Source organism: Leptonychotes weddellii, chromosome X (genome assembly GCF_054177405.1).
Source record: "Leptonychotes weddellii isolate Sample4059 chromosome X, ASM5417740v2, whole genome shotgun sequence".
Taxonomy (NCBI): domain Eukaryota; kingdom Metazoa; phylum Chordata; class Mammalia; order Carnivora; family Phocidae; genus Leptonychotes; species Leptonychotes weddellii.
This window is the reverse complement of record NC_138385.1, coordinates 10,046,325-10,073,839: the sequence shown is the minus strand read 5'-3', so window position 1 is coordinate 10,073,839 and position 27,515 is coordinate 10,046,325. Positions and strand designations below refer to the sequence as shown.

The window sequence follows — 27,515 nt, the reverse complement described above, 5'->3', positions numbered from 1 at the left end:
AAAAGGGTTGCGTGGGAACAACAAATCCAGTCCTCCCAGGCTGCTGTTCTAGGGGACTGGGCTTACTTCTGGGCCAGTTCCCCGCAGAAACCCCACCCTTGTCTAAGCACGTTTTCGTACCTCTTGATGGAAATTTCAAGTGTGCACAAGGCAGCGATGGGTAGAGCTTGCTTTAGACGTCTTGTTTTTGTTTTTGCGTATGCACCTGTTAGGATGCACTTCTGTACCAACCGTTGACACGTATTTCATTTGCTTGGTGACTTTTCACGAAAAGACATCGACTGCTAAATCCTGCCCTCAGATTTGCCGCCTGCCCAAGCGGTCAGGCGGATCAGCGACTTTGACCGCCGTGGAATAACGACCCTTTGCGGAGGTTCATCACTTCGGCCTTGACGTGGCTGCCGCCGCTGGAACGGGCCGGGCCGCGGGGCAGGGGGTGGACCGAACGGTGTAACACACGCGGCGACCGGGGCGGGTGGGGAGTGACCGCACGCGGCCTCCCATCCCTGCGTGGGGACGGGCCCCCCTGGCGCGGAGGGAGGGGACGTCGGGCGGGTGACAGGGCGCGGCGGGAGGCCGCTGGGGGCAGGCCTCTCCCCGGGGGCAGCCGGTTGGTAAAGGCGGCGCCGGAGGGCACGGCTTCGGTGGGCGCAGTGCGAGGACGAGACGCATCGTCCCCGCGGGGGAGCAAGCAGATCGTATCTTGGCGGTTAGGAGAGGAGCTTGGGGGGTTGGGGGGCGGCTGGAGCAGCCAGAGCCTGGTAAAGCAGCGTCCTTTCGGCATTCCCGCTTTCACCAGGGGCTGCCACAGATGACCCGTCCGCGCGCAGCCAGCCCAAGCCCGCCTCTTGGGCCTCCCGCTGCCCCGGAACCGCGGCGGCCAGGGCTTCGGCTCCCACCGCCTGCGCCTGCCCGGGGCGGTCGTTTACCCCGTTTCTAGCTGCAAAATTAAGGCCCTCACGTATCCCTCACTCCAATCCCCGAGCCTGGGCTTAGGGCAAATCTAGTGAGGCACCTCGGGCGCAAAATTTAAGGCGCGCGCGGGGGTTGGGGGTGGGGGCACACCAAGACACCCAGTAATTAAGATAAAAATTAATGCAATATCTTTAAAAATTCAAAGTTAATGCAAAAAACATTACATGATGAACAAAACATGAAAATGTGAAATAAAGACATGATCTGACCCTGCTGTGACACCACTTAGCCACACTGGCCTCATCCTAATCCCAGGCTCTGCAAATCAACCCTGAAGTGATTCCCTCCACTCTCTGCTCCCAAGGCCTGGACCTCTGTCCTACTTCTCATTGGCTCTTTCTCTGCAATGAGTTGGGTTTTTATTGTGTACATCCCTCCCTGGCTGGGCAGCAGGAAGGAGACCCAGCTGCCTCACCACCCTGTGCCTCCAGGAGCGAAGCCCGGTTCTTGGCTCACTGAGGCCATGGGAACAGTATGGAGTTTGGAGGAGACCGAAGGTAAGAGCTTATGCAAGAGCCCCAGGTTGCAAAGCTCTGCACTGGAGGCACCAAAACCCCACAGAAGTAAGGCACAAGAGGAAGCTGTGCTCCCTTAACTAGGGCTTAGGAACCCATTCAGAATTGGGTTGAATATAAATGTTTTAAAGGAACCACAAGTAGTGGGGAAGGACTTTGGGAATTATTTTGCAGAAAGAGGGATCCGAAGTGCTTGGGGACACCTTGTTCCTCTCCAGCAGGCCATGAGCGTTTCCTGGCATTGCAATTCAGTCTGAATTTGCAATGTACGGGCACCTTTAATGAGGATGACACTCCATACTTTACAGTGCATCTCCCCTTTATTATACCTCATTCAACTCTCTCAGCCGGCAGCCAGGCACAGTGCTGGGTGCTGGCTCAAAGGGCTTTCAATTGTCATTATCCCCTAGAACCATTTTTATGCTGACCTTGTGTTGTTTGCTGTCCTCATGGCTGAGAGAGGGACAAAGGGCACATCTGGCCCAGGCTGAGGAGATGGCCTAGTTATATTTCAGGTTGGGACATGGAAGGCCACTAGGTCTGACTGCTGGATTCCTTAAAGGGTTCCTCCCTCTTGTCTTACACAGGCCAGTGAAAATGAGGTAAAGAGGAAGAGCAAATGAAGGAGATTAGGAAACTATTGTTCATATTTATGTACCTTTTCTTAAAAAAAAAATCTTTGGAAGCTTTGGGTGTCTCCAGTCCCTCAAAAGACCAGGGAAAAAGGGGAATTTGTCGGATTACTTGCCCAATTCCTGGCCATTTGAGACGAGTTTGCTTACCTCGAGGAGCTACTGAGTCAACATTCTGCTTAATACAAAGGGGAAGAAACTGAGGAAGTGCGGACTCCGGGGGCCTCGTCCTGCAGGACGCGCGGCTGACCACCTTGGCGGTCGCGTTCCTTCCCTGTCCCGGTGTAGCTATGCCATGCTGTAGCCAGCAGAGGGCTCTGTCGCTACACAGAATCCGTTTGACTTCTTGGGGCGGGGAGAATTTTCAGAGCTATAAAAAATACTTGGATCCAGTAAGAAACATGCATGATTTTCCATGAAATATTAATGTGAAAAATACATTATTATTAAGAACTTGTGGATGTCCATTTGATTAATGACCCATCGAACCATGGAAGGAAAGAAGATGTTTCATAACTGTCGTTATCAAACATTAAAATAGCAAGAAAAAATAGCAATGTGATAATAAATATCATCATGATATACCTAAATTATTTAGGACACAAATAGGACTTTTTCATCTGGGAATGTGTGTGCTGAGACCTAGTAACAAGGAAGAACAGATCTGCTTTATCCGAAACATCTTCTTTTTGATTTTTTTTTATTTATTACAAACAAACCCTTTCATTAATAGCAGGACAGTTAAACGTAACTCCATCTCACCAACAAAATCTGCCATCTGAGGCCTTCTGTGATTTGCCTCAACAGACTTTTCAACTTTGTGCTTTACTATCCACTTCAGCCACCCTGTCTTTCGGCCTCATCTCATTTTGCCAGCATTTTCCTGCCTCTACCATGGCCTCTTCTTACTTCCCACGCATGTGCCCTCTTCTTCACACACTGGAAATCCTGCCCATTCTTCAAGGTCCAATTCAAATCCTGACTTCTGTGAGTGCTGCCAAGGCATTCACAAACGATGGAACACGGGGAACCAGATGGCCCTACAGTGGAATGTCATAAAGAAATCAGAATAAGTACAGGAAGGAGGCTCTGAGAGCTCTGGTCAGGACTTCAGAGCCAGCCATTGCTTCGGATATAGCCGGAGAGATCAGGGAAAGCTTCCCGGAAGAGGTGGTGCTTGAACTAGTGTTGAAGGTTAAGGAAATCTGGAGGATTGAAATCGCCCCTTATCTGGCTACCGTGTCGATGATGTCATGAAAGATCAGCCTGGGAAAGTAGGCAGGCACCATCATACTGAGGGAGGTTGGACGTTCTTCGATAAGCCACCGAGACTCCTGGTGCGGTTTAAAATGGAGGCAGTATTGGATTAGACCCGTAGTTTAGAAAGGTTGCTCGGGGGGGCAGTGCGGTCCCTAGGTTTGAATGGCAGGCAGACAACTTGCAAAGCTACACCATTCTTCAGATGAGGAAAGAGAAGGGCCTGAACCAGGGCAGATGAAGTAGAAATGGACAAAAGGGGGAGGATTAGGCCCCAATAACACATTGTTTGCAATTCTTATGGAATGTGTGGCTTTTTGCCTTCTATTGTGTTATATTTGCCTTCCCTGGGAGACTAAGTTCCTTGAGATCAGGGTTTTTTTCTCAGTTCATTTCTTTATTCCTCATCTCACATGGCCTTATACATGATCAGCATGAGTTGACTGAGGAGAAAATGTCTGAAATTTTTTATCATGAGGGTTTGCTTTTGAAATGCTCGATTTGGGCTCCTTGGGCTCAAAAGTCATCTGCGTGACAGCTCTACTTATCATCTTAGCAAACGCCTTGTGGGTAGTTTATACATTTTGAGAGAAAATAAGATTTCTCCTGGACCTCTCACCGTTGGCTACCATTTATGGGTATGAGACTTGAAAAGGTTAAATGATTCAGAGGGTCTGCACTTTTTGAGCTCGCTGCTTGAGTGTGTGTGTTAAGATTTGTGAAGGGGGAAACCGATCGCTCTGCACAGCTTGTATGACAGCAAACCCCTTGAGACCAACCGTCCTTTCAAAGCAGAGGCTGTGATGAACTCACCCCAGGTTGTCCAGACAAATCCTCACCGGGCGGGGCCTGTCGAGAAAGTCTTCCTTCTCCGTTGAAATGCCGCCGACAGAAAAAAACATCCTGAGATCCTCCTGCCCTTTTGGGTCCCTGAGCAGTGTGCACCTCAACTCAAAGCTCCATCAGTGAGGCTTTATTTTTCCTGAGAGAACATGCCGGGCATCCTTGGACTCACGAGGGCTAGAAGAATGATGTGACACCCTCAATCCTTGAGATACATGTACTTGAGAAGGGGTGCACGTGATTGCGTCGCTATTTAATAGCGTCCTAACAGCTTCCGGGCTCTGTACGGCTCGCAGAACTGAAAGGTAACAGGACATTTATTTCAGAGGCTTTACTCTTCACACTAGCTTGATGCCAGCATCTTACTAAAGTGACATATCCTTAGAAAGGGCACAGAACACAAGGCGAAACTCTGACCCAAAGTGAATGTTGTGGGTAGAAGGCACATTTTATCCTTTGAAAGTTGGTTGAATGAAGTTTTACCCAGGGATTTAGTTAAACATATAGTAGTTATTCCTCCTGCCCTGGGTGATCTGTTTTTATGCTCTTGTTTGCTCCTTATTTCCTTTCATACATCTCCATCTCTTTTTAAAAAGATTTTATTTATTTATTTATTTATTTGAGAGAGCGAGAGCGAGAGCATGTGCACATGAGTGGGGGTAGGGGCAGAGGGAGAGGGAGAGAGAATCTTCAAGCAGATTCCCTGCTGAGCACGGAGCCCAACGCAGAGCTCAATCCCACAACACTGAGATCACAACCTGAGCCAAAACCAAGAGTCAGACACTCAACTGAGCCACCCAGGCGTCCCCATCTCCATCTCCTGTATGGTATAGAAGAGAGTTGTTATTAGTATAATAAAGTTAAACAGTCCCCAGGTTCAGGTAATCTGGTTTTGGATAAAATTGCTATTAAATCTTCTGTTCAAGTTTGGTAGAGAAAAAGGAGACTTGGAAATTGAGTCTCATATCTTTAAACTGATATTGAGATTCAGGCTTCGTGATGCCTTAGTATTTAATCTATTGATTTCAAGCGAGGAAAATATTGTATTTAAAGTGATTTCGCTCCAGTGATCAGTTGTTTTTTAGTTGTAATTCTGAATCTTGTATTTAACCTGAAAAGCCACTGACACCTATGTGATAGTGCCCAAAATGTACCCATGAGGCATGGGATTATTACCTCATGCACACATGTGCGCACACACACACACACACCCATGCGCACACACTTTTTATTATGAGAATGTTCAAATCTACGGAGAAGTGAGATAGTGAAATGCATGCCCACCTACCACCCACCTGGATTGAACAATGGTTAACATTTTCTCATAAAATAAGTGACTAGTTATATGTGTATTTGCTTCAGCTCTCCCCCTCCCCCCAAAAAAAGTATTTGCCGACATTACCACAGTTCTGTTATTGTACCTAATGGAGTTAACAATAATCACCTATTCTCACCCAGCAGCCTACTCATATCCAAGTTTCTCCAGTTGTGCCAAAACTGTGAGTGACTGGTAATTCTTAGTGAGGCCACTATGGGAGGGTCAGAGATCTGAGAACTGGATATTGTCCCTCAGTTGACAGAAGGCAGGAGTATAGACTGGTAGCAGAACAGAACTTAAGCCAGCAAAATGTATAGTAGTTAATGATTCATTTGGAAACACTCCCCTCCTCGAGCTATACTGACCTCCAGAGAACATTGAGCCATCAACTGGAATCAACTTGAGCCTCCAACTTGGTCATCTTGGGGCTCTGACTCTACCAGAGCCCCTGTCTCTAGTATGGAGGGGAAATGCCATTGAGAGAGGCCTTCTGACACTCTTGTAGATGGACGCTCAGTTATTCCAAACACCATGCACTGAGTAGTCCATCCTTTCCTCATACCTTGAAATAATACCACAGAGCTGTAAAAATAATGAAGGAAAATATGTGAACATATTTTTATCATCTTAGGGAGGGGAAGCCTTTTCAAAGCAAGGCATGAAACATTTGACTACATAGAACATTTGAACCCTCTTTATGGCAAAAGACAAAGTTAAAAAGTAAATGACAGGCTCGGATAAAACGTTTGCAACATAGAGTTAAAAATAAGAGTTCCCTAATATGCTGATAGTGCCTATAAATCAGCAAGAAAAACATTCTAATGTGGGCAAAGGATATAAACAGACAATTTAAAGATGAAGAAATAGAAATGACTCACCATATGGAAAGATGATTAAAGAAATGAAAATTAAACAAAAATGAGCTACCTTGTTGTTCACCTTCTGTTTGGCACAAATTACAAAGATCGGTAATATTTCATGTTGGTGAACATACGGGAGAAAAGGCTCTCATCCACTGTTAGCGAGCATACAAATTGGTACAGCCTTTGTAAGGGCGATTTGGCATATATTATTCTTCTTCCAAATTTCTGTTTCCTCGCTAATGTAAAAGCTACTCAGGCAGTCTGCCTCTGTTCCGGGCTTCATTTCCTATTTTTGTGTCTGCTTTCTCCTAGATGGTGATATTTGTGCTTCTCAGCTCAGCCTGGTGGCCTAACCTTAACTCCCGAGTTCCATGGTCCTGTCACAACTGCAAGTCATTCTCATACAAACGTTGAGTTGACCTAGTGTGCACCTTTGAGAGTTTTGGAACAATATTCAAGTTTAAGTCACCATCATGTCATCTTGCTGACGATCTCATGGGACAAGACCAACACTGGAGTTGCTTGCTTCTGCCCTTGGTCTTCCACCTGTTCTTCCCTCTGCTGCCATTGATCGCACACACGTGTTGTCATACAAAAGCTGTTTTGCTTTTCTTTTTTCTCTTGTGAATGTTGTCCTTGGCTTCGTATACATCACAGATTAGTGTCGTATGCTGCACAGTGATCTAAAAACTTTCAATACTTGTAAATTTGCATAAGTTTGGGTAAGAATGGCATCCAAGCAGCAAAGCAAGAATACAGACGATAGAAATGCAAGAAGAGCAACAAGGGCAAGAAAAGGGATGTCTATAGCAAACAAAATGAAAGTTCTTGAAATGCTTGATAATGGTGAAACTGAGACCTCTGTAGGGTGTTTTTGGGGTGTTAATAGATCTATAATTTGCACAGTAAAGAAAAATGAGAAAGCTGTTGGGGCCAGTGTATTGAGGGGCACACCAGAATCATTGAGAAAATCATACATAGCTTGAAATGTCAAAGGAGAGACAATGGAAAAATTGGACATGGGTGGCTTCTAACGCAGAGAAAGCTGAATAGGCCTCCTCCTGTATGCATCATCTGCCAGTGAGCATCCCACAAATGCAAGTTTCAGTTTCGATCTGGACCAAACGTTGTAACATTCATCGCCAGTAATGGGTGGTTGGATAGCTTTGAGAAACGCTGTGGTCTGTGTGACAAGAAATGGCTGGCAGAGGAAGCAGGTCATGAAGCTGCCGCCAAGTATCCTGAATACCTGAAGAAGCTGAGGAAAATGGCTGTGTCTTCAGCGCCGATGAGCCGGCCCCGTGCCAGAAGCGCGTGCCTACTTGCACATCTATTGCAAAGGATGAGAAAAAGACCAGAGGCTTCCAGCCCGGAGAAGACAAGCTCAAAATTCTGTTTCGTTCCAGTGCTTCTGGCGACTTTTCGGGTTAAATCCATGTTGCTTCACAGATTCCGAAATCCTTGCCCTCTTCAAAAAGAATGCTAAAGACACTTTTCTGTTTACATGGAGGGAAACCATAAAATATGGGCCACTGAGAAACTCTTTTTCGGACTGGTTTTTGAAGTGTTTTGTTCCTGAGGTTAAACTATATTTAAACTGAAAAAATCATGAATTCAAAGTGTCGCTGATTCCAGACATGGCTCCCACTGACAAAAGTGCAATAGTAAACGCTGATCCTCATGTTCCAGTCATCTCCATTCCCCCAGGTACAACTCCACTCCTTCATCCCGTGCATCTGGGAGTGCTAAAAATTGTTCACGATGTCCTGGACTTGGCGTACATTTGATTTCCTCGCAGATCAGATGAGAGAGACCCCGGAACTTACTGTGAAAGTAGCTTGGCAAAATTTCTCCATTTGTAATGCTTTAACGATAGTAGAAGAATTGGTGAGAGAAATAACACAGTCACCCCCTAATGGAGCCGGGCAGCAACTTCAGAACGAGGTTGTAACGGACTGTGAAAGTTTTCTTCCAGTGGTAGAAGAAACTGAAAGTGTTGTACCATCTGCAAAGCATTTGGGGGGGGGGGCTGTAGGATTTGAAGACATTGAATGAAGTGACATTTTGCTGAACTGTTAGATTCTCACCCTCAGAAGACAGTTGAGACATTTTTCCGAAATATGATCATATCAAAAATTGATAGAAGAGGTCAGCTTAGGGTAACATCCAGAACTCGAAGAATGTTGAAGCAGCCCCTCTGCACATCAAATGGCTGTAGTGATTCAGAGGAAGGCGAGCCTTCGACGGAGTATTTATTGACCCACAGGCAAGATTTAAATGATTACCCACAACCCTATAAAGCAGTAATAAGAAACCTTCAAATGAAGGCCAATAAGTCCTTTCCCTCTGTTTGCTTCAACAGGGGAGAAGAGGCTGGACCTTCGGACCTCGTCATTCCAACCCTTTCCACAAACAGCTGGCAGAAAGGCGGAAGATGAAAGTAGTGCAGAAGACTGAGCTTACTTATCTCCAGACAAAACCCAAGTGTCTTGATTCTTCCCCCATATCTGCGTTTGCATTGACGCCATGATTGTTCTCACCTTGAGGTCAGAGAGAAATAGAAATTAATTGCCCAGTAATCACTACTGCTAATGTAAAATTAGGAAAATACCAACAAGCTTCAGTTTACTTGGTGTTTTATTTGAGGGAACAAACCAATTGTCTGGGCTGTCTTAATACTCCCTTGCCTGCCCCAGTTTTCCCCGAAAGCTTGTGAATCCCTCCCACACAAATTCCTCTACTTCGAGGGTTTCAGGAACTCAACTCTCATACCTAGGGAGGGGAGCTACTCTACTTGGCTGCACAATTTGGCTTTGTACTCTTGATCCTGAACTTTATTTTAATTCTGATTCAGCCTAACTTGTATTTCAACAGAAAGAATCCAGACCCTTGCCTTTTACCTGGTTTGGTATCAGTGCACTTGCTTTGCAGCGCTTGTGTGAAGTAGCTATTGGTCAGTCCCGAGGGGCAGTGCATTTAGAATGGACTCCTGCATTTACTTTGGTATCTAATCAAGGAGCTTGTAGAAGCTGCTAGAGTTCATTTCCATAGATCTTGTCTGTTCTCATATCTGGTCTTTGCGGGGATCTGAACATTTGACTATCCTCTGGGAAAGCAATTCTGACTGAAACTTCTTCCCTAAAGGTGGTGGAAATCAGTAATCCACCCCACCCCTAGCCTGGAGGTCTGAATGATGGGTTACCTATACCTGAGTTTGACGTGATCAGAGGAAAGGGGAAAAAATACAAAAGTTAAAAGGGCTTGCTTGCATAGTTACAGTTGAGATGACAGACATTCCTCAACAGGTTCAAAAGAGGCAGATGAGAGTCAAAAACTCATTTTCGGGTGCTGTGGATCTAGTGACCCCCCCACACACACACACAGTGCCAGAGAAGCTTACACGCTTGCTCTAAGCCATAGTAGTTCTCAATGCATCCAGATCAGGTTGGGGAGCTTTAAAAATTACAGATTTCTGGGACCTGCCCCTGGATGTGCTGAATCAGGGATGGGGTCAGCATCTGTTTATTTTGAAAGCTCCTCAACTGATTTTTTCATACAGCCGTAGTTGCCAACTGCTGTTCTAAGTCTAAACAGAATTGTACTAGAAAATACAATGCAAATGGTAGTGGGCCCAGGAGCTAGGAAACCTTGATTCCAAATTTTGACTCCACCACCAGCTCAATGGATGGTCTTATTCAAATCACCCTACTCTTTCCTTATCCGTCAAATGAGAGATTAGGACCACTTGGTCTCTAAGGTCCCTCTATCTCTGACACTGTTACCTTCAGAGAAAGCTGCATCAGTCTCATTGGTTGACTTTGAGTGTACCTGAGCCCTTTCACAGAGACCAAGGTAAGTAGTATTGTTGCTGCACTGTGTTCTTGATATTTTAAAAATTGTGCTTCTGGTTCAAGTTTGACCATGGTTTAGTCCCTTCCAGAAAAGCAAGTTAGGCACAGAAAAAAGAGAAACAAACATAGCATCAATTTCCTGAAAAGAAAGACAGAGGGGACCTCCTGTGAGTTTCTTATTTGTAATAATTGCTACTTTTCTTCTGAGTTACAGGGCTTGGGGCAAATAATAGATATTATGAGGAAAACACCTTAACATGTTGTATCTATTGTTTTCATAAACCAAAGCAGAAAGAACTCTGTCAGGGTTGCTGTTCCAAGGTTCCAAGGATAATTGGTGTATTCTTAATCATATCTAGAGGTAAATAGTTTTAAGTCAATGATTGTTTTACCAGTATAATCAGTGGTTCCATATGCCTTTAGAGAATGTGGTTTCCTGATAATTTTACCATTCATTGAGATTACTGCCTTGGCACTTTTTTCTCTTAATTTGACCAGAATTAGAGAAAGCAAATTTAAGTTGACGAGCAGCAACCGGGAACCATTAATAGAAAATGGTACAATGGGTAACTGACTATTATATGAGTTTAGTTGTCATAGGAATGCCTAGACTTTGGCTTGATAAGATGCAAACGTTTGCCTAGGGCCCAGGCCATTTGAAATAAATTATTGAGATAAATCTAATTCTTATTTAAGGAAATATCCAGTTAAAGTAGTCTAAGAAGTATCATCGATGAGGATAAAAGCCAGAAAATTTCAATATGGCTGAATTTAACAAGTGAGCAGAACTTACAGGCAGATTTGAAAGTTGGTATGGGCTAAGTGGTAGAAATAGAAGTGCATGGCAATATGGCCATGTAACTGGGTGTTTCTTTTTTTCTTTTTCAAATTAAGAATAGTCCCCAAAATTGACAAGCTGAAATTTCTTTTAGAAGATTTTACACACAGTTTGAGTGAGAAGAATTTTCCTGTTGTCAAATGGTTCAGGTAAATTCTTGTGTTCAGTATTATGAAGGTCATGGCAGTTTCTTCTTTACAGACATATTTAACCACTGGCAAAAAGAAAAGAAAGGAAAAGGAGGTGGGGAGAAAGAACAGCCCAAGTTGCTGAATTTTGTAGAGAGTATTAGAAAACCGGTATTACATTTAAAAAGAGGCTTTTGTTTGTTTAAGATCTTTTAAGTTCAAAATGCAGAGAAGTCTCTTTAAACCACACATTTGGATTACAGAGCTGCCACCACCTGAATGCTAATAAAGGGCTTCGAGGAGAGTGTGTATAGTGGAAAGGAGTGTGTGAACCATGTTTGTGCTATGGAATACACTAATCACTGAACTTTACATGGAGTTACCTTTTAATGGTCTCGATGTCAATGTGCTATGCTTGTTTACCTAAGAATCCAAAAATAAATTGTGGTACGAACAGAGTGTATATGTTCTTGGGAGCCATAAAATCCAATAGAAAATAGATGAAAGGCTAAACAGTACATTACCATGTACATTACCATGAACAATGAATGTTGAGGAATTACATATGAATCTAGTTGTGCTCGAGACATCGCACTTCATCTTTCTTGCATTACTATGTAAAGCCAGTGATATAATTAACCCGTTTTTGCAAACACCTAGAGTTGGCTCTTGGTCACTTGGCAGTGATGTGATGAGGACCATAATGAGAAGAACATGGGACTTAGGTAAGGGGGCTTTGCTACTTCTTGTCTGCTCTGGGCGGGGCACTTCCTCTCTTTGGGTGAGTGGTGCTTAGTCCTGGCAGGATAACCCTTGCGTTGTTGGGGTGTGACAAGTCAGCCTAGGGCCGAGGCTGTGGAATCAGACCTGCTTTCAGTCCTGTCCCTGCCAGCTACCAGCCATGTGACTGGGGACATGCCTCTTAACCATTTCAGACTTGAGTTTCTAATCTGTAAAACGGGGTCAAAAATACCTGCATTATAGGATTGCTATGAGATTATAAGAAACGCTTAGTACAGTGCCTGGCACATAGCAAGCGCTCAATAAATTGTTGCTATTATTATCATTATTATTATTATTAGCATCATAGAGCTAAATATGATAGTTTACTCCTGTCTTTGCAAAATTTTAATATTTTGATATTTTACCTAATTTCCCTCAAAAAATGGTAGCATGATGGTTTTAAGAAGAGAGAAGGAATAAAAATGGATTTTCAGTATTTTTCTTTGCTTGTGAAAGAGACCTGAAACAGTAATTCCTTTGTCCCTATGTTACTCTTTGACCTACAGCTTCATTTATATATGATTTACTTAGAATGCAGTTATCATTGCATGATATTTATTTATATAGTGGTTACTTTTAATGACTTTTTTCACATGGATGTATTCCTATTCTCTAGAAAATAATCCATCCACTTGGTTCCACTTTTGAGATAATGAGGTCACACTGTGTTAATAGGAGCTAAAGATAAAACTATGCAGGACCTACTTTGCTTAAACCACCAAGTTACTAGCTTAGCTGCCTTTGAGAGAAAATTGGGATATCCAAGCAGTGTTACTAGGTGAGGACAATTCCTCATAACTAGCTTCTGAACATCTTTGTTATTTCATGTATTCTGATAGCATTCAAGAAGTTTAAAATCATGCTTTTCAGCATGCTGAGTACTCATCATCATCCCAATGCTGGATCTGTAGAGAAATAGGGCTGTCACTGCCTTATCCCTGGGCCCCCATTACCACTTCACCTGGATGATCACGGAGGCCTCATAACTCACATCCCAACCCTTTTACTGTTTTAACTGGGAGACTTTCATGTCCTAGTGTGTACGTAGGTGTGTGTGTGTATAGATATATATATATCTGGTAGTCTTCAGCACTTTGCTGCTTGACAAACATTCCTTGTTTAGAGTTCTGATTCTGGTACTTGCTTGTTCAAAAATCTTCAGTGGCTGCCCATTTTCTGTGTATTCCACTACTTAACCTTTAAATCATGTCCTGGTCCCAGTGCGCCAGAACCGGTTTTGTCTGCCAGTGTTCTCTGTCATAGAATATATGTGATAGTCTGTGTCTTCCTCGGCCCCATCTGACTAAGCACTAAGGATCTTCAGCCTACAACTCAACCCTGATCTCTTAAGTTTCTCACTTAAGCTCTGGTGGGTAAGAACAGAAATTAAACTTCTTACCTGAAGCCAGAGTGCCTGAGATGAGACTACAAAGCTGTAGTCTCCTTCCTCTTCTCCTCTATCATTACAGACACCTAGAGGTGGCTCTTGATTAGTTGGCAGTGGTATGAGGAGTGCCCTAATGAGAAGAACATGGGAAATAGAGTGAGGGCTTTGCTACTTCTTGTCTGCCCTGGACTGGGGACTCCCTCTCTTTGGGTGAGTGGTGCTTAGTCCTGGAAGGATAGCCCCAATCTGAAAAAGTGCCTTTCTTCTTTAGTTTTCTTTTTAAGTTTCCAGCCTACCAAATTAGGGTATCCGCACTGAACCCTAGCCCCCCTTGCCTGGGGTCCTGGATGCTACCCATTTAATTTTGGCTCTGAATACAAATATCCTTATTGGGTCCCTGAAACAAGTAAGTGGAGACCTAAACTCTGTTCTTAGGTTCTTGCTAGCCTCATGTCCTGAGCATCATCACATACATAGTATGTTTATTTACCACTGGGCTTCAAAGTACTCTATCCATTCTTTTGCATGTGAGTGCTAGCCTGGAATGTACTTAATATACTTACTATACCCTAGATTTGGCATAAAGAGCTGGGCCTGGCAAACTAGGGCCCTTGGTTAAAATCTGGTCCAACTGTTTTTTTTTTTTTAAATAAAGTATTATTGCAACAAAACCATACCCACTCATTTATGTATTGTCTATGGCTACACTATAATGACAGAGTTGGATAGTTCTTCCAACAACTCCACGTCTTCCAATAGAAACCATATGGCCTTTAAAAACTTAACTATTAATAGAAAACATTTGCTGACTCCTAGCTAAAGCTAAGTAGTTCTCCAAGCCTTGATATTGCTTATTCTTTGATAATTCATCATTTCCATCCTGTCAAACAAATGGACCTAGAAAGCTAGTTCATTGAGACCATGAAAATAGGTTCCAACCCATTCAAACTACTTGCTTTTATTTGAATTTCCTGCTTCCTCTTTGTTGTCTTCCTAAAATGTCTTTTCTCTGTGTTTTGCTTTTTAGGGAAAGAGATGTCATAGGCATAAAGACTATTGGAGTAGCCTTATGATAGGTCTTTAAATGTCATACCAGGGCCTAACATGAAAGTCTTTCAACATCGCCAGTATCTGTCAACATGACCTTCTAGCATCTCTAAGATTAAGCCTTTCAATTCTTTAGTGTCTCTAACATCAGGTTTTCTGAGCGCCATAGCTTCCAACATCTCCAATTGCCAGATCTTCTAAATGTTAAAACACCCAATGTCTTCCACTCTCTGGCCTGAAGCATCTCCAATGCGGGTTTTCTAATCTCGATATGGGGGAAATTAAAAGTCTAGGTCTTCTACTTTCTCCAACAATCAGTCTTCAAGATCCAGGTCTTGTCTTTCTGGGTCCAGAGTTCTAGGTTCTGATTTTTCTATGTTCCCAATCTTCCAGTGTCTCCTATATGCAGGTCTTCTAGAGTCTACGTGTTTCATTGTGTCCAAGTCCAGCTCTTCTAATATCTTCTAGTGCTTATATCATTCAGTTTGTACAACCTTCAGTGTCTCCTAAATTCTGGTTTTATAGTGTCTCATTATCAACAGTTCTACCATCCAAGTCTTTCAATATCTCCAAGAACTGGTCTCCCAATGTTTAGGTATTCCAACATCCCCAGTGTCTGAGGTAAAAAACCTAGGTCTTTTTACATCCTGACATCTTAATGTCCAAGTTTCCTAATGTCCAGGGCTGCCAACACCCTTGACTTACAGCATCATGAAAATTTCAACTTCCAAATTTTATGTCTTAACACAAATGTGTCAATACCCAGGTTTTCCAAATGTCTCCCAATATCCAGGGCTTCTGACTTAGGGTTTCTGAATGTTTAGATCTTCTGTTATCTATATCTTCCAATGTTTAAGGCTTCCAAGGTACAGGACTTACAATGTCTCTAGTATTCAGGGCTTCCAATACCCATGAATTCCAACATTCAGGGTCTCCAAAGTCTCCAATGTCCAGAATAACCAATGTCCACCAAATCCAAGGCTTTCAATGTCTCCAACATCCTGTGCTTCCAATGTCTCTAATGTCCAGGGTTTCCAATGGCGCCAGTGTCAAGGTCTTCCAACAACTCCAGGTCTTCCAGCAACTCCAAGTCTTCCAACAAATTCCAAGTCTTCCAACAGCATCAAGGTCTTCCAGCTAATCCTTGTCTTCCAGAAAATTCACGTCTTCCAGATAATCCACGTCTTCCAGTAATTATAGGTCTTCCACAAAATCTGTATCTTCCAGGAAAATCCATGTCTTCCAGAAAATCTATGTCTTCCAATGGTTTCAAGGTCTTCCAGACAATCCACGTCTTCCAGCAATTTCAAGGTCTTCCAGCCAATCCACGTCTTCCAGAAAAAACTATGTCTTCCACCAAATCCAAGTCTTCCAATCAATCCAAGTCTTCCAGCTAACTTATGTCTTCCGGAAAAATCCAGGTCTTCCAGGCAATCGACGTCTTCCAGAAAGAAATCCAGGTCTTCCATTCAGTCCACGTCTTCCAGAAAAATCTATGTCTTCCGCCAAATCCATATCTTCCGGAGAAATCCAGGTCTTCCAACCAATCCATGTCTTCCACCAATCCAGTCTTCCAATCAGTCCACGTCTTCCAGACAAAATTTATGTCTTCCACTAAGTAAATCCAGGTCTTCCGGTAAAGCCACGTCTTCCAGAAAATTTATGTCTTCCACTAAATCCAGGTCTTCCAGTAAAGCCACGTCTTCCAGAAAATTTATGTCTTCCACTAAATCCAGGTCTTCCAACAAATATACGTCTTCCTAGAGATCCACGTCTTCCGGAAAATCCATGTCTTCCAGTAACCTCCAGGTCTTCCAGCAAATCTACGTCTTCCAAACAATCCAGGTCTTCCAGACAATTCGGGTCTTCCTGAAAATCCACGTCTTCCAGAAAAGCCATGTCTTCCAGGAAATCCATGTCTTCCAATGACCTCCAAGTCTTCCAGAAAATCCATGTCTTCCATCAAATCCATGGCTTCCAGAAAATCCACGTCTTCCAGCAAATCCTTGTCTTCCAACAAAGCTGTGTGTCTTCCATCAAATTCATGTCTTCCAGCCTACCCACGTCTTCCAACAAATTTACGTCTTCCAGAAAAATCCACGTCTTCCAGAAAATCCACGTCTTCCAACTAAGCCACGTCTTCCAGAAAACCCTTGTCTTCCTACATCTCCAGGGCTTCCAGCATCTCCAGGGCTTCCAGCATCTGCTCGTCTTCCGGCATCTCTGCATCTTCCGGCATCTCTGCGTCTTCCGGCATCTCTGCGTCTTCCGGCATCTCTGAGTCTTCCGGCATCCCTGCGTCTTCCGGAATCTGCTCGTCTTCCTGCGTCTGCTCGTCTTCCGGCATCTCTGCGTCTTCCGACAACTACCCAGTCTTCCAACAGCGGGCTCAATATCCACGTCTTCCAGCGTCTCCAGGGTACCGGTCTTCTAACATTCAGGTCTTCCAGTGTCTACGATATCCAGGTATTCTAACATGTTCCATAGTCCAGGTCTTCTGACCTTTCCCCAGGTCCAGACCTTTTTAAAAGGAGTCTTCCCAAGTCCGAGCCTTTCCATGTTCAGATCTTTCCACAGACAGGTCTTCCAACACAAATAATCCTGCTTCCAATAGAATTAGCCTCAAAAAATTTAATAAGGCATTCCTTCTTATAAACCAGATTCTATGGATCAACTGTATTGCAGCTTAATAGTGTTTTTTGCTATTAGGATATGTGTATTTATTTACAACTTTTTAAGATGGTGTACATAAAACATCTATAAAATAAACACATCGATGGGATTACTGTGATAAATTTTGCTACTTTGCTAATGCTTATAGTGTTTATATAGTCAACTATGATTAGGTACAAATGAAATTCTTATTTTAATGAAAAAAATTCGTTTAGAGACTATTTATTATTTTAGATAATGTTAATACAGTGTATTTATCCATTTCTTATACTGCCAATTTTTGTTTGGTCTTATGTGACTAGTTAATAATAATAATAATAATAACAACAACAACAACAACAACAACACTTAACATAGCATTTGCTACATCCAGGCACTGTTCTAAGGTCTTTACATGCATCACCTCATTTAATCTTCACAAGAACCCACTGAGGTGTAGGTACTATCATCTCCGTTTTACAGATGATGAAACTAACACAGAGGGGAAGTAACTTGTCCAAAGGACACAACTAATAAATGAGAGAGCTAGCTAGCCTGTTGAACACAGCTAGCCTGTTGCCAGAGCCCATGATCCTAACCACTGTGCTATAATATCTGCTGTTGAAAGTGAAGTTGAGAATTATGGGATCCAAACTTGATTGCTCCTACTTTATGTGCAGACTATTATCAGATCTTACGTACAAATGGTCTTACTTTATCCTGTCACTATCAGAACCTATTTGTATTCACAGATCTCATTCCTCCACTAGCTACTATTATTCCCTTGCCCATGTATATGGAACTAGACACAAACACTTCCTAATACGATTTTCAGTTTGGGCAGAAATAATATAAGGAAGCACTGAGTTCAAGTACCATTTGCTTTAGAATCATTTTCACAACTCCATGCTTTGAGTACTGGTGCTTGGAATTTGACTCTCCCATCTACTTTAATCCCTTATCACTGACCATTCTCCACTTTGCACCTTATTATCTAGACCAATAAACATTAGTTTGTTTCTGACCTCTAGGATTCACCTGTTTCTTCAAATATCACTGACCTCCTAGATTCCTGACCACTGCCTTGCATTCAGCTAATGGTAACTACAACTCCCTAACTCCCAGCATGCTGACCTAGAGAACTAACTACTTGGTTCTCCAAGTCTCAGCTCCTACCAGGTGCTTCCAGCAACATGGCTACCATGCCTCTGGCTGGCATGACAAACATCAAAGCTACATAATGAAATTATGGTTAGACAAGGAATCTCTAAGGATACAGAATCATCTACATAGTAATACAAATGAATCATCATCATAATTATTATTAAAATTGAAATACCTTCCAAATGCCTAGTGACTTATTTTGCAAAGTGCTGTCATTTCATCCATCATTCATCTACTCATTCATTCAACAAATATTTATTGAGCGCCAGCTATGTGCCAGGCATATTTCAAAGGAGCTTAAAATCACCTAGGGAAAACTGACAGTGTACAAATAATTGAACAATTATTTATCAGTTGTTGCAAGACCATGAAGGAAAAGTAGGTATAGGATGCTGTGAGAGTCTAGAAAGTGAAGGAGAGCATTCCTGAGGAAGAAACATTTATGGTGACTGAAGGATCTATTTTCTTATTTGATTATTAAGATGGATGTTTTTATATCAGTTTTACCTAATCAGGTTAAACAGCAAGTACTAACAATGGGCATGAGATCCATGTATTTTGACTTCTTTTTTTTTTCCCTACCACTCCATGCTGCCTTAAAATATATAGTAAGTACGGTTTGGACAATATATATGAAGGGATATAGAAATGTTGGTACTCTTTGACTTAGTATTTTCACTTCAGTGAATATGTTCAAGGAAATCATCTAAAATGTGGATAATTCATGCACAAAGATGTTCCTCACATAGTTATTTGGTATAGAGAAAAACAGAGAAGCCTAGGAGTCTAACTTTACAGGCATGATTAAGTAAATGTGCTATTTCCATGTGATGGCATATTCTTTCATTAAAATATTTATGGTATGTTGGTATTATATACTGTTAAGTGAAAAATCAGCATACAAGATTATATAAAGTGTGATTGCAATTATCTTAAATATATATAATCAGAGACAAATGACTAGAAATAAACACATTAGAGATTGTGAACTAATTATCTCTAGGTGGGTAAGATTATGTGTGATTTTTGTTTACTTCTTGGTGTTCCTTTTTTTTCTTCCAAAGTTCTTACAGTGTGAAAATATATTCAGGAAAAATATTTAAATGATTGTGCATAAAAAGTTCATTATTTATTCATCTTATTATAATGTAATCAAGTTTTACTGTTGAAAACACTTCAAAATAAAAGCAAGCAAAGTGAAAAAATTAAAATCTCAAATAAACTTAATACTTAGAGATAATTGCTATAAAGTTTTTGGTGTATGTGTTTCCACCCTCTTTCACAGACATGTTTATTCTCTTTTATGAAATGGAATTGTACTGCCATTTAACCTGTTCTTTCCACTTAACAATAAATTGTAAACATCTTTCCATGTCAGTAGCTGTGAGTCTACGTTCTAATTTTAATACATAACTTATTTACTTTAGCTCCTTTTGGTGGGCATTAGGTTCTTCCCAGTTTTTTTGTATTCTAAAAACTGCTGTGATGAGCACATACACTACACAAGTTGTGCAGAGCACAGACCGTGTCGTCCTGCATGGTGACCCTGCCCATGACTGTGTGCAAATTTGGTCAGCTATTACTTTTTTTTTAAAGATTTTATTTATTTATTAGAGAGAGAGAGAGATCACAAGCTGGGGGGGAAAAGGTAGAGGGAGAAGCAGACTCCCCGCTGAGCAGGGAGCCCAACACGGGGCTCGCTCCCAGGACTCCGGGATCAGGACCTGAGCCGAAGGCAGACGCTTAACAACTGAGCCACCCAGGCACCCCTAGTCAGCTATTAGGATAAATTCTTAGAGGAGAGTTGCTGAGTCAAGGGATATGTGCATCATGATGCTTATCAGAGCAAAAAAATTATAAGCAATCCAGACGTCCAACAATTGGGGATGGTTAAATAAAATTATGTGGTAACTATATGATGGAATAGTATGCAGCCATTTAAGTTTATACCACAGAAGAATATTTACTGAAATGGGAATATGTCCATAAGATCCCATTAGTGAGAGGAACAGGTCACATGAAAGTATGTATTATAATATTCAAATTTTTAAAAATGAAACTATATAAACGTCCTCAGAAGAATATACACTAATATGTTAATAGTGAAAGTCCCAAAAGGAAAATGGCTAAATTGTGGTATATTTAGACAATGTAATATTATACAACAGTGAAATGAATGAACTACTGCTAAACATAATCTGGGTAGATTGTACTTCTATAATGTTAAATTAAGGTATCAAGTCCCGGAAGACTACATATAATAGGATATCCTTTCTATATTACTCAAAAACAAGTAAAACTAAATGTTACATTATTTAGGTGTACATATATATTTGGGATTAAAATATTTTATTAAATAGCAAAGGAGAATCAAAAAATTCAGGATAATGGTCACTGGGGCTTAAGGGCTTGGAATAGGAGGGGATCATGGAAATGGATTGAAGTTCTTGTCTATATTCTAGTGCTCAGGTTCAGTGGGTGGGTGGGTGTTCATTATATAATTTATAATTTTAATAAATTAAAAGCATGCCATTGACTATTAATAATTGTATGAGTATTATGAAAATTAACTAAAATAATTTAATGGATAAAAATAAAAGAGGGCCATGCATAGATCAATGAGACTGTGTGCGTGATCTATGACAGTGTGCGTGGATTACTCATAATACAATTCAGTGCACTCAAATTTCATGAAATTTTCTTAAGCAGTTATCTTCTGGTGGTTGGAGTGCATGGGCTTTTTATTCTCCCGTGGCTCTTTATTCTCTAAATTTTCTATAGGGAAAATACAATATTATATTAATTGAAAAACAAGCCCTAAATTACATAGAGTAAGATCTCAAATACATTAAACATGCATAACAGGGACTGAAAAAGTATTGACATGTTAATAACAATTGCCTTTGTGTAGTGAGATTTCACATCATTTTTTTTATGCTTTCTTATACTTGTTTTTTAATCCAAATGTTATGGAGTAAGCTTACTTTTTTGTTGCTACAAAAGTAGCATATATTTATTATAAAAGTAAAAGTGCAGTAGTATATAAAGTAACAAGTGAAAGTATCCCTCTCCCAGTCCCGCTGTCCAGAGACAGCCATGCTTATTTGTTTGCTTTGTATCTTCCAAGTACTTTTTCTCTCTATGTGCTTGTGTCCTTGGTGTGTTTTATAAAATGAAACCATCCTATACATAGTATTCTACAACTTGCCCTCCCCACCCCCTGCTCCATAGAAAGTCATTGTTGTAATAGCTAGTAGAATGCCATAGTAAAGTGTACTATATAATTTACCCAACTCTTTCCACATGATAAATCTTTAGATTGTTAACAGTGTGTTTACTATTACAGATAATGCTATAAAAAGCATTCTTTTTAATCTATCTTTTGCTCATTTAGAAGTATTTTTACAGGCTGATACTGTAGAAATGTAATAGCTAGATCAAAGGATTTGAGCTAAATTGCCCTCCTGGCATGGTGGACACTATCATTCTTTTTAATTTGTCAGCATTTGGGATGAAAAATCCAATCTCATTCCATTAAGTTATTTTCCCCTAATCACTAGTAAAGTCAAGTACCTTTTAATGTATTTATTAGCTATTTGTATTTCTTCTGTTGGAGAATGCTTGTTCATGTCCTTTGCCTGTTTTTCTGTTGAATCATTTGTTTTTTTTCTTGATTTGTAGGAGGTCTCTGGATATTAGAGCTGGTATCCTTTTTTCTGCTCTCTGCCACAGATGTCTGTCATCTGTCTTTTTAAAAGTTTATTTATGGTAGTATTGCCCTAAAGATCTAATTATGGAAATAGACAAACATATTAATCTTTCTTTTGTAGTTTCTTGGTTTTGTCTCATACTTAGGTAGGCACCTGTATTTCAACATTTTAAAAATGCTCTCTATTTTTTTTGAATATGTTATATATTTTTTATTGCTTAGTGCTTTAAGCCATATGTCCATATGGCATTGATTTGTGTGTGTGTGTGTGTGTGTGTGTGTGTGTGTGTGTGTGTGCTGGAAAGCAGGGACCTATGTGGTGGTGTTTTTTTTTTTTCAGAAGAGATAGATAGTTTTCCTAATTTATTTACTGTATTTACTCTATTATATCTGCACTAATTTGGAATTCTTTTTGAATCATAAATTATATGGGTATGCTTATGTTTCTTTTCTGTTCAGTTTTGTCTTTTACTGAGCTACTACCTCACTGCTTTAATTACTCTAACGTTATAATGTGTTTTGAAATCTGATGGGACTGCTCTTCCCCCTTCATTGTTCTTTTTATTTTTCAGAATTTACTTGGCTATTCTTGTGCATTTCTTTTTTCAGATGAATTTTAGAATCAACTCGTCAACTTCTATTAAAAAAAAATCCCTTGAATTGCCTCCAACCTTTTGTGTCAAGAACTGACATCTTTATGATACAGAGTTTTGCATTTGTCTTGTATCCAGGCCTCATATTAAACTCTGTTCTTAGCTCTGTTATTTTTCCAGTTAATTAGCCTGAAGTCCTAGGTACACAGTCATGTCAGTTATAAATAATGGAACATTTGTCTTTTCTTTGCTAATGTTTGTATCTATTTTTTTCCTTCTACTACATTGATAAAGATCTTATGACTTATAGGACAGTGCATATTTATATTGATTAATAAAGAGCAGGCATCCTTCTCTTGTTTTTGACTTTAACACAAATACCCTTTTTCACTTTAAAATATGATGATTGCCATTAAAAAAATTGATGATCGCCATTGTTTCAGATGGATAACCTTTTTCGAGTTACAAGAATACCCTTCTAGTCTTGATTCCTGATTGACTTATAGTTTTGTCAGGAACAGATATAGAATGGTATAAATGTCTTTTTTTTTTTTTTGGCATCTGCCAGGGTGATAACGTGGTTATTCTCTTTAATCCATTAATGTGGCTAATGACACTATTAGGTTTCCTAATGTTGAGATATGCTTGCATTCTTGGAATAACATTGAGTTGTTAGTGGTGTTTTGACTATGTCGATCTTTGATTTAGGATATAAAACCCTATATTAACAAGTGCCTAGAGCAGTGCCTCCTTGCCTTTTTCACATCGTGGCACACTGGGGTAAATGGGCAGGATTGCTGAGGGCAGAGGCGGCTGGCTTCTCAGGCTCTGCATGTTTGCCCCCAAGGCTTGGGAGATAAATGACACCTACACCCCATCCACAGCACACTTGTTGGGAAACTCTCATTTATAGTTTTCCTCTGTGTAATGTCCTTTTCCTGATTTAGTGTCATGATTGTGTGTACTTGTGAACAAACCTGAATTTTTTTTTTCTTATTTTACAGTGTAACTTAGACACAAGCTGTTCCTTTGAAAAGTTGGTAATACCCATAAAACCATTTTGTCCTGGTGCTTGTTTGGGGAGAGGGAGGGTAGAAATATAGATCTTCTTTCAGTTTCTTTTTTATGTGTGTGAATTTTTATTCTCAAAATTTCATTTATATTTTTTATTGAAGAATAATTAACACAGAGTTCATATTAGTTTCAAGTGTACAATATAATGATTCAACAATTCTGTACATGTCTCAGTGATCATTAAGATAAGTGCACTTTTAATCCCCTTTATCTATTTCACTCATCCCCCCCAACCACCTCCCTCTGGCAACCAGTCTGTTCTCTGTATTTAAGAGTCTCTTTTATGCTTTGATGATCAGTGTATGTAAGTTTTCCACCTCTCCTTGGGTCAGTTTGTAAAACTCTTCCATTTCATTTGGATTTTCAAATGTATTGATTAGAAATTGTACATAATATTTCCTAATGTGTCTCAATTTGCATATATGTGACTATATTCCCTTTTTTCTTTTCCTTAGTTGGACTGTTCATAGATTTATATATTTTATTTTCAGTTAACTATTTTTACAAGTTGTTTTTAAAATATCACTTTCTGCTTTTGTTAATACTTCTTTTTATATTCTTTGGTTCTGTTTGATTTCCTTTTAGATTAAATAGGTGAATGCTTAGTTTATTTATCAGTCTTTCTTATTTTAGGCTTAATGCATTTAATGGATAAACTTCCCTCTGGATACGTGTTTGACCGTATCCCCTAGTTTCCACCTGCAGTGCTGCCATAATCCTTGTTTTGTCACTTCATCTGTAGTTTTGTTTTCCTTTTTAATCCAAGAGTTATTTAGAAGTATTTATATATTTCAGCACAGTCAGGTTTTAGTTGATGTTTTTTCTATCCCTTTTTCCCCCCTTGTTACTACTTACACTGTCTCATGGATGGAGAATATTTCCTGCATGGATTATACATTTTGGAATCTTTTGGTGTCCTAATGTAATAAACTTTTATAAATATTCCATGGGCAGTTAAAGCAAATGTATATTTTCTTTTTGTTTGGGTAATAGTATATCATATTTCTATATACTAAATCAAAGTTGTTGTTACTCAGCTTTTCCCCTTTTATCTGCTTGATCTAAATTTTTGATGCAAGTATGTAAAATCTCCCACTTATTTTATCATAGTCTCTTATTTCTAGCCTTTTTCTTTACATACTTGAAATTCTTTTTCAGTGCATTAAATTTTGTGATTATCTTATTGGATTGTATTAGTTCGCAATGTAAAGATACCTTCTTTGACCCATTTGATGCTTTTTGCCTTGATATTTCTTTACCACCTTTACTTGATTTTCATTAGCATTTGTCTGGTGTATCTTTATCCATTTCAATATTTTCAGTTTTTCCATGTTGTTTTGTTTAGGCGTATCTTTTCAAAACAGTACATGATTTTTTTTTTTTTACTCCATCTGGAATGTCTACCTTTTAATTCATAATTAAAAACTTTCACATTTATTACAATTCTGTAATATTTATTTATAATTCTGTCATTTTTTTTCTCTTGCTAGATTTGTCAAGGTGCATGTCTTCCTTTCCTATAGTAGTTTAGGAGTTTGAAATCTTCTTCTTCTTCTTCTTCTTTTTTTTTTTTTAAGTAGGCTCCATGCCCAGCGTGGAGCCCAACGCAAGGCTTGAACTCACGACCCTGAGATTAAGACCTGAGCTGAGATCAAGAGTTGGACACTTAACTGACTGATCCACACAGGCGCCCCTGAAGTATCACTTCTAATGGTGGTGGCACATATATAAATATATATGTATTTTTTTTACCTTTTATACTTTTGTATCATTAAAACTTTTAAAGTTAGCACATAATACCTTTGTAATAAAAAAAAAATAAAGCAAAGCCATCTGCTTTTAAATGTGCCTAGTATTTGTTCATTCCTTACCAGTCTCCTGCCCCTTGCTCAGGCTCACATCATGGAGATTTTATATCCTTCCACTCCTGTCCATCCTGTTTATTGCTGCCAGGTTATCTTCTTAAAATCATTTTCTTCATATAACTCAGTTCCTAATTAAATCTAAACTTCTCCACCTGACATCCAAGTCCTCCATGACTTGCCTACATACTCATTCCTGTTCTCTACTTGCCTGCGCATCTACTCCGGTCAGACTGATATCTTCACTCCCTCGCGTGTCAGCTTTTGTTCCTTCCTTTACTTTTATTTTGTTCTCTACTGTTTTCCTAGCTCTCCTGAGTCCTACCCAACCATGAAGACTCTAGATACCTGTCCTACAAAATAAGTTCTTCTTCTGTCCTAATAGTTTTCCATTACAGGACTGTGTGCATCTTCAGGGAGCAGAAACATTTCTGGTCACAAAACTGTGGGAAGAGACTTCATTTTTGACCATGAAACCCTAAAGCATTTGTTTACTGAAAAGGGACATTTGGACCATGTCCTAAAATGACTTAACTTTGAGATTGATATTAACCCCTCACCCCAAATCAAAGGTTTCTTTATATATACTGTTTCCTTAATGGCAGTGCTGGTCAACCTCACCTCAATTTTAAAACCTTTCCCCAGTTTCTGAATCCTCTCTAGCAAAGGATAGTCAATCTTCTGTTTCCTTGAGAATTGTTGGGGGCCTATCAAAATTTAGTCTGTGACCTTGAGCTCCTCTGAAAGTTTCTAGAAGCTGCTCTAGGCCTGATGCCTCAACAGAGCCTTTGCTTGCATTTCAGTCAGCGTGGCCATTCTTAGTGTGGACTCAAGTCTTAGACTCAAGCTAGCAATGGGACGCAAGAACTCTAGGCACTAAAGAAACATATTTTCTTATCAATGCCAAGAAATAATCAGTTATGTACTGCACTCCTACCCCAACAAGACAAGGTCTTTAGCATGCTTTTTATTTCCCCTACCACCTCTTCCAGATAACTCTGCCCCCAGAGTTCCTAGAAGGGAGTACATCTGCAAGCAGTATTTTCCTCTTGAGATGGAGTTCTGCTGTATCAACAAAGCTGAATTCTTGATGAACCACTGCCCCTTGTCTAGACTTCAAAATACTTTTGGATGCTTACACTATGCTGTTCCTATTTTAGGACCTTAACTTAATAGTTTATTGAGACAACATGTTTGCCTGGTTTCATGGTTAGCACCAGGTCTTCTCCCTTCTTGCATGCATTTCTTATTTTTAGCAAATAAAACATGTCCCCCCCCCCCCAGGTGTGGTATAGAGTCTCAGTTTTTTCATATCTCAGCAAAGCTTCTCTTGGGTATGTAGGATCCCTGGGAGCAGGTAGCTACAAAATTCCACTATGGGATGGGGTCTGGACACATCGAAGCTCACTGTACCGCCGCCTTTTTATATGTGGGTATTTTATATGTGGGTATTTACCGCCTATTTATATTGAGGATAAACTCACCAAAACATGTGCCTCCACTTTGAACCAAACTCAGCATCAAAAAGGTCCCGTCCTCTTCAGCGATGTGAAACATGAGGGTGGGCCCAGATGCTCGTGCTGTGTCTGCCCCCAAGTTCCTGGTAGGTGAGAGACACAGATCTGATTTAACATCCAGACTCAGGTGGTCCTGATCCTGAGAATTGCAGTCACATATGTATTTTACACAACTTGTTTCTTGCTCACTTTATGTTGTCCCTTTTGAGCATCATCACAGACATTTGGCCTTTTATATACTCCACTGGTTCTAGGGGACCATAATCACTTTTTTAATGTTCAAATTTTCATAGACCAGTAGGAGTGATTTTATGTTGACTCGTGTCACAACTGAGGCATCTTTGAAGGTGTCCCTCGCTGCCTTAAAGAACAGGATGTTCCAGGCAGGTCTGAAAGTATGCTGCTCTCTAAGGACCCCAGTTTCTTTTTAGTGAAAAATTGAGAGACCAATCTCAGGATGCTAGGAGTGGAAATTATTTCACAAGAATGCTTGAGGTGGAACAGGAT

General features: G+C 40.4%; 1 long non-coding RNA gene across 1 annotated transcript in view; it reads left to right on the top strand.

Annotated features, from left to right (window-relative positions):
- Positions 1–19,654, top strand: part of LOC115944999 (uncharacterized) — a 63,977-nt gene extending 44,323 nt beyond the window's left edge. Inside the window, exons 4-5 of the long non-coding RNA XR_004079484.2 lie at positions 6,716–8,669; positions 8,766–19,654. This is a non-coding gene — a long non-coding RNA (uncharacterized LOC115944999). The remainder of the gene's footprint in view (positions 1–6,715; positions 8,670–8,765) is intronic.
- Positions 19,655–27,515: the final 7,861 nt, after the last annotated feature.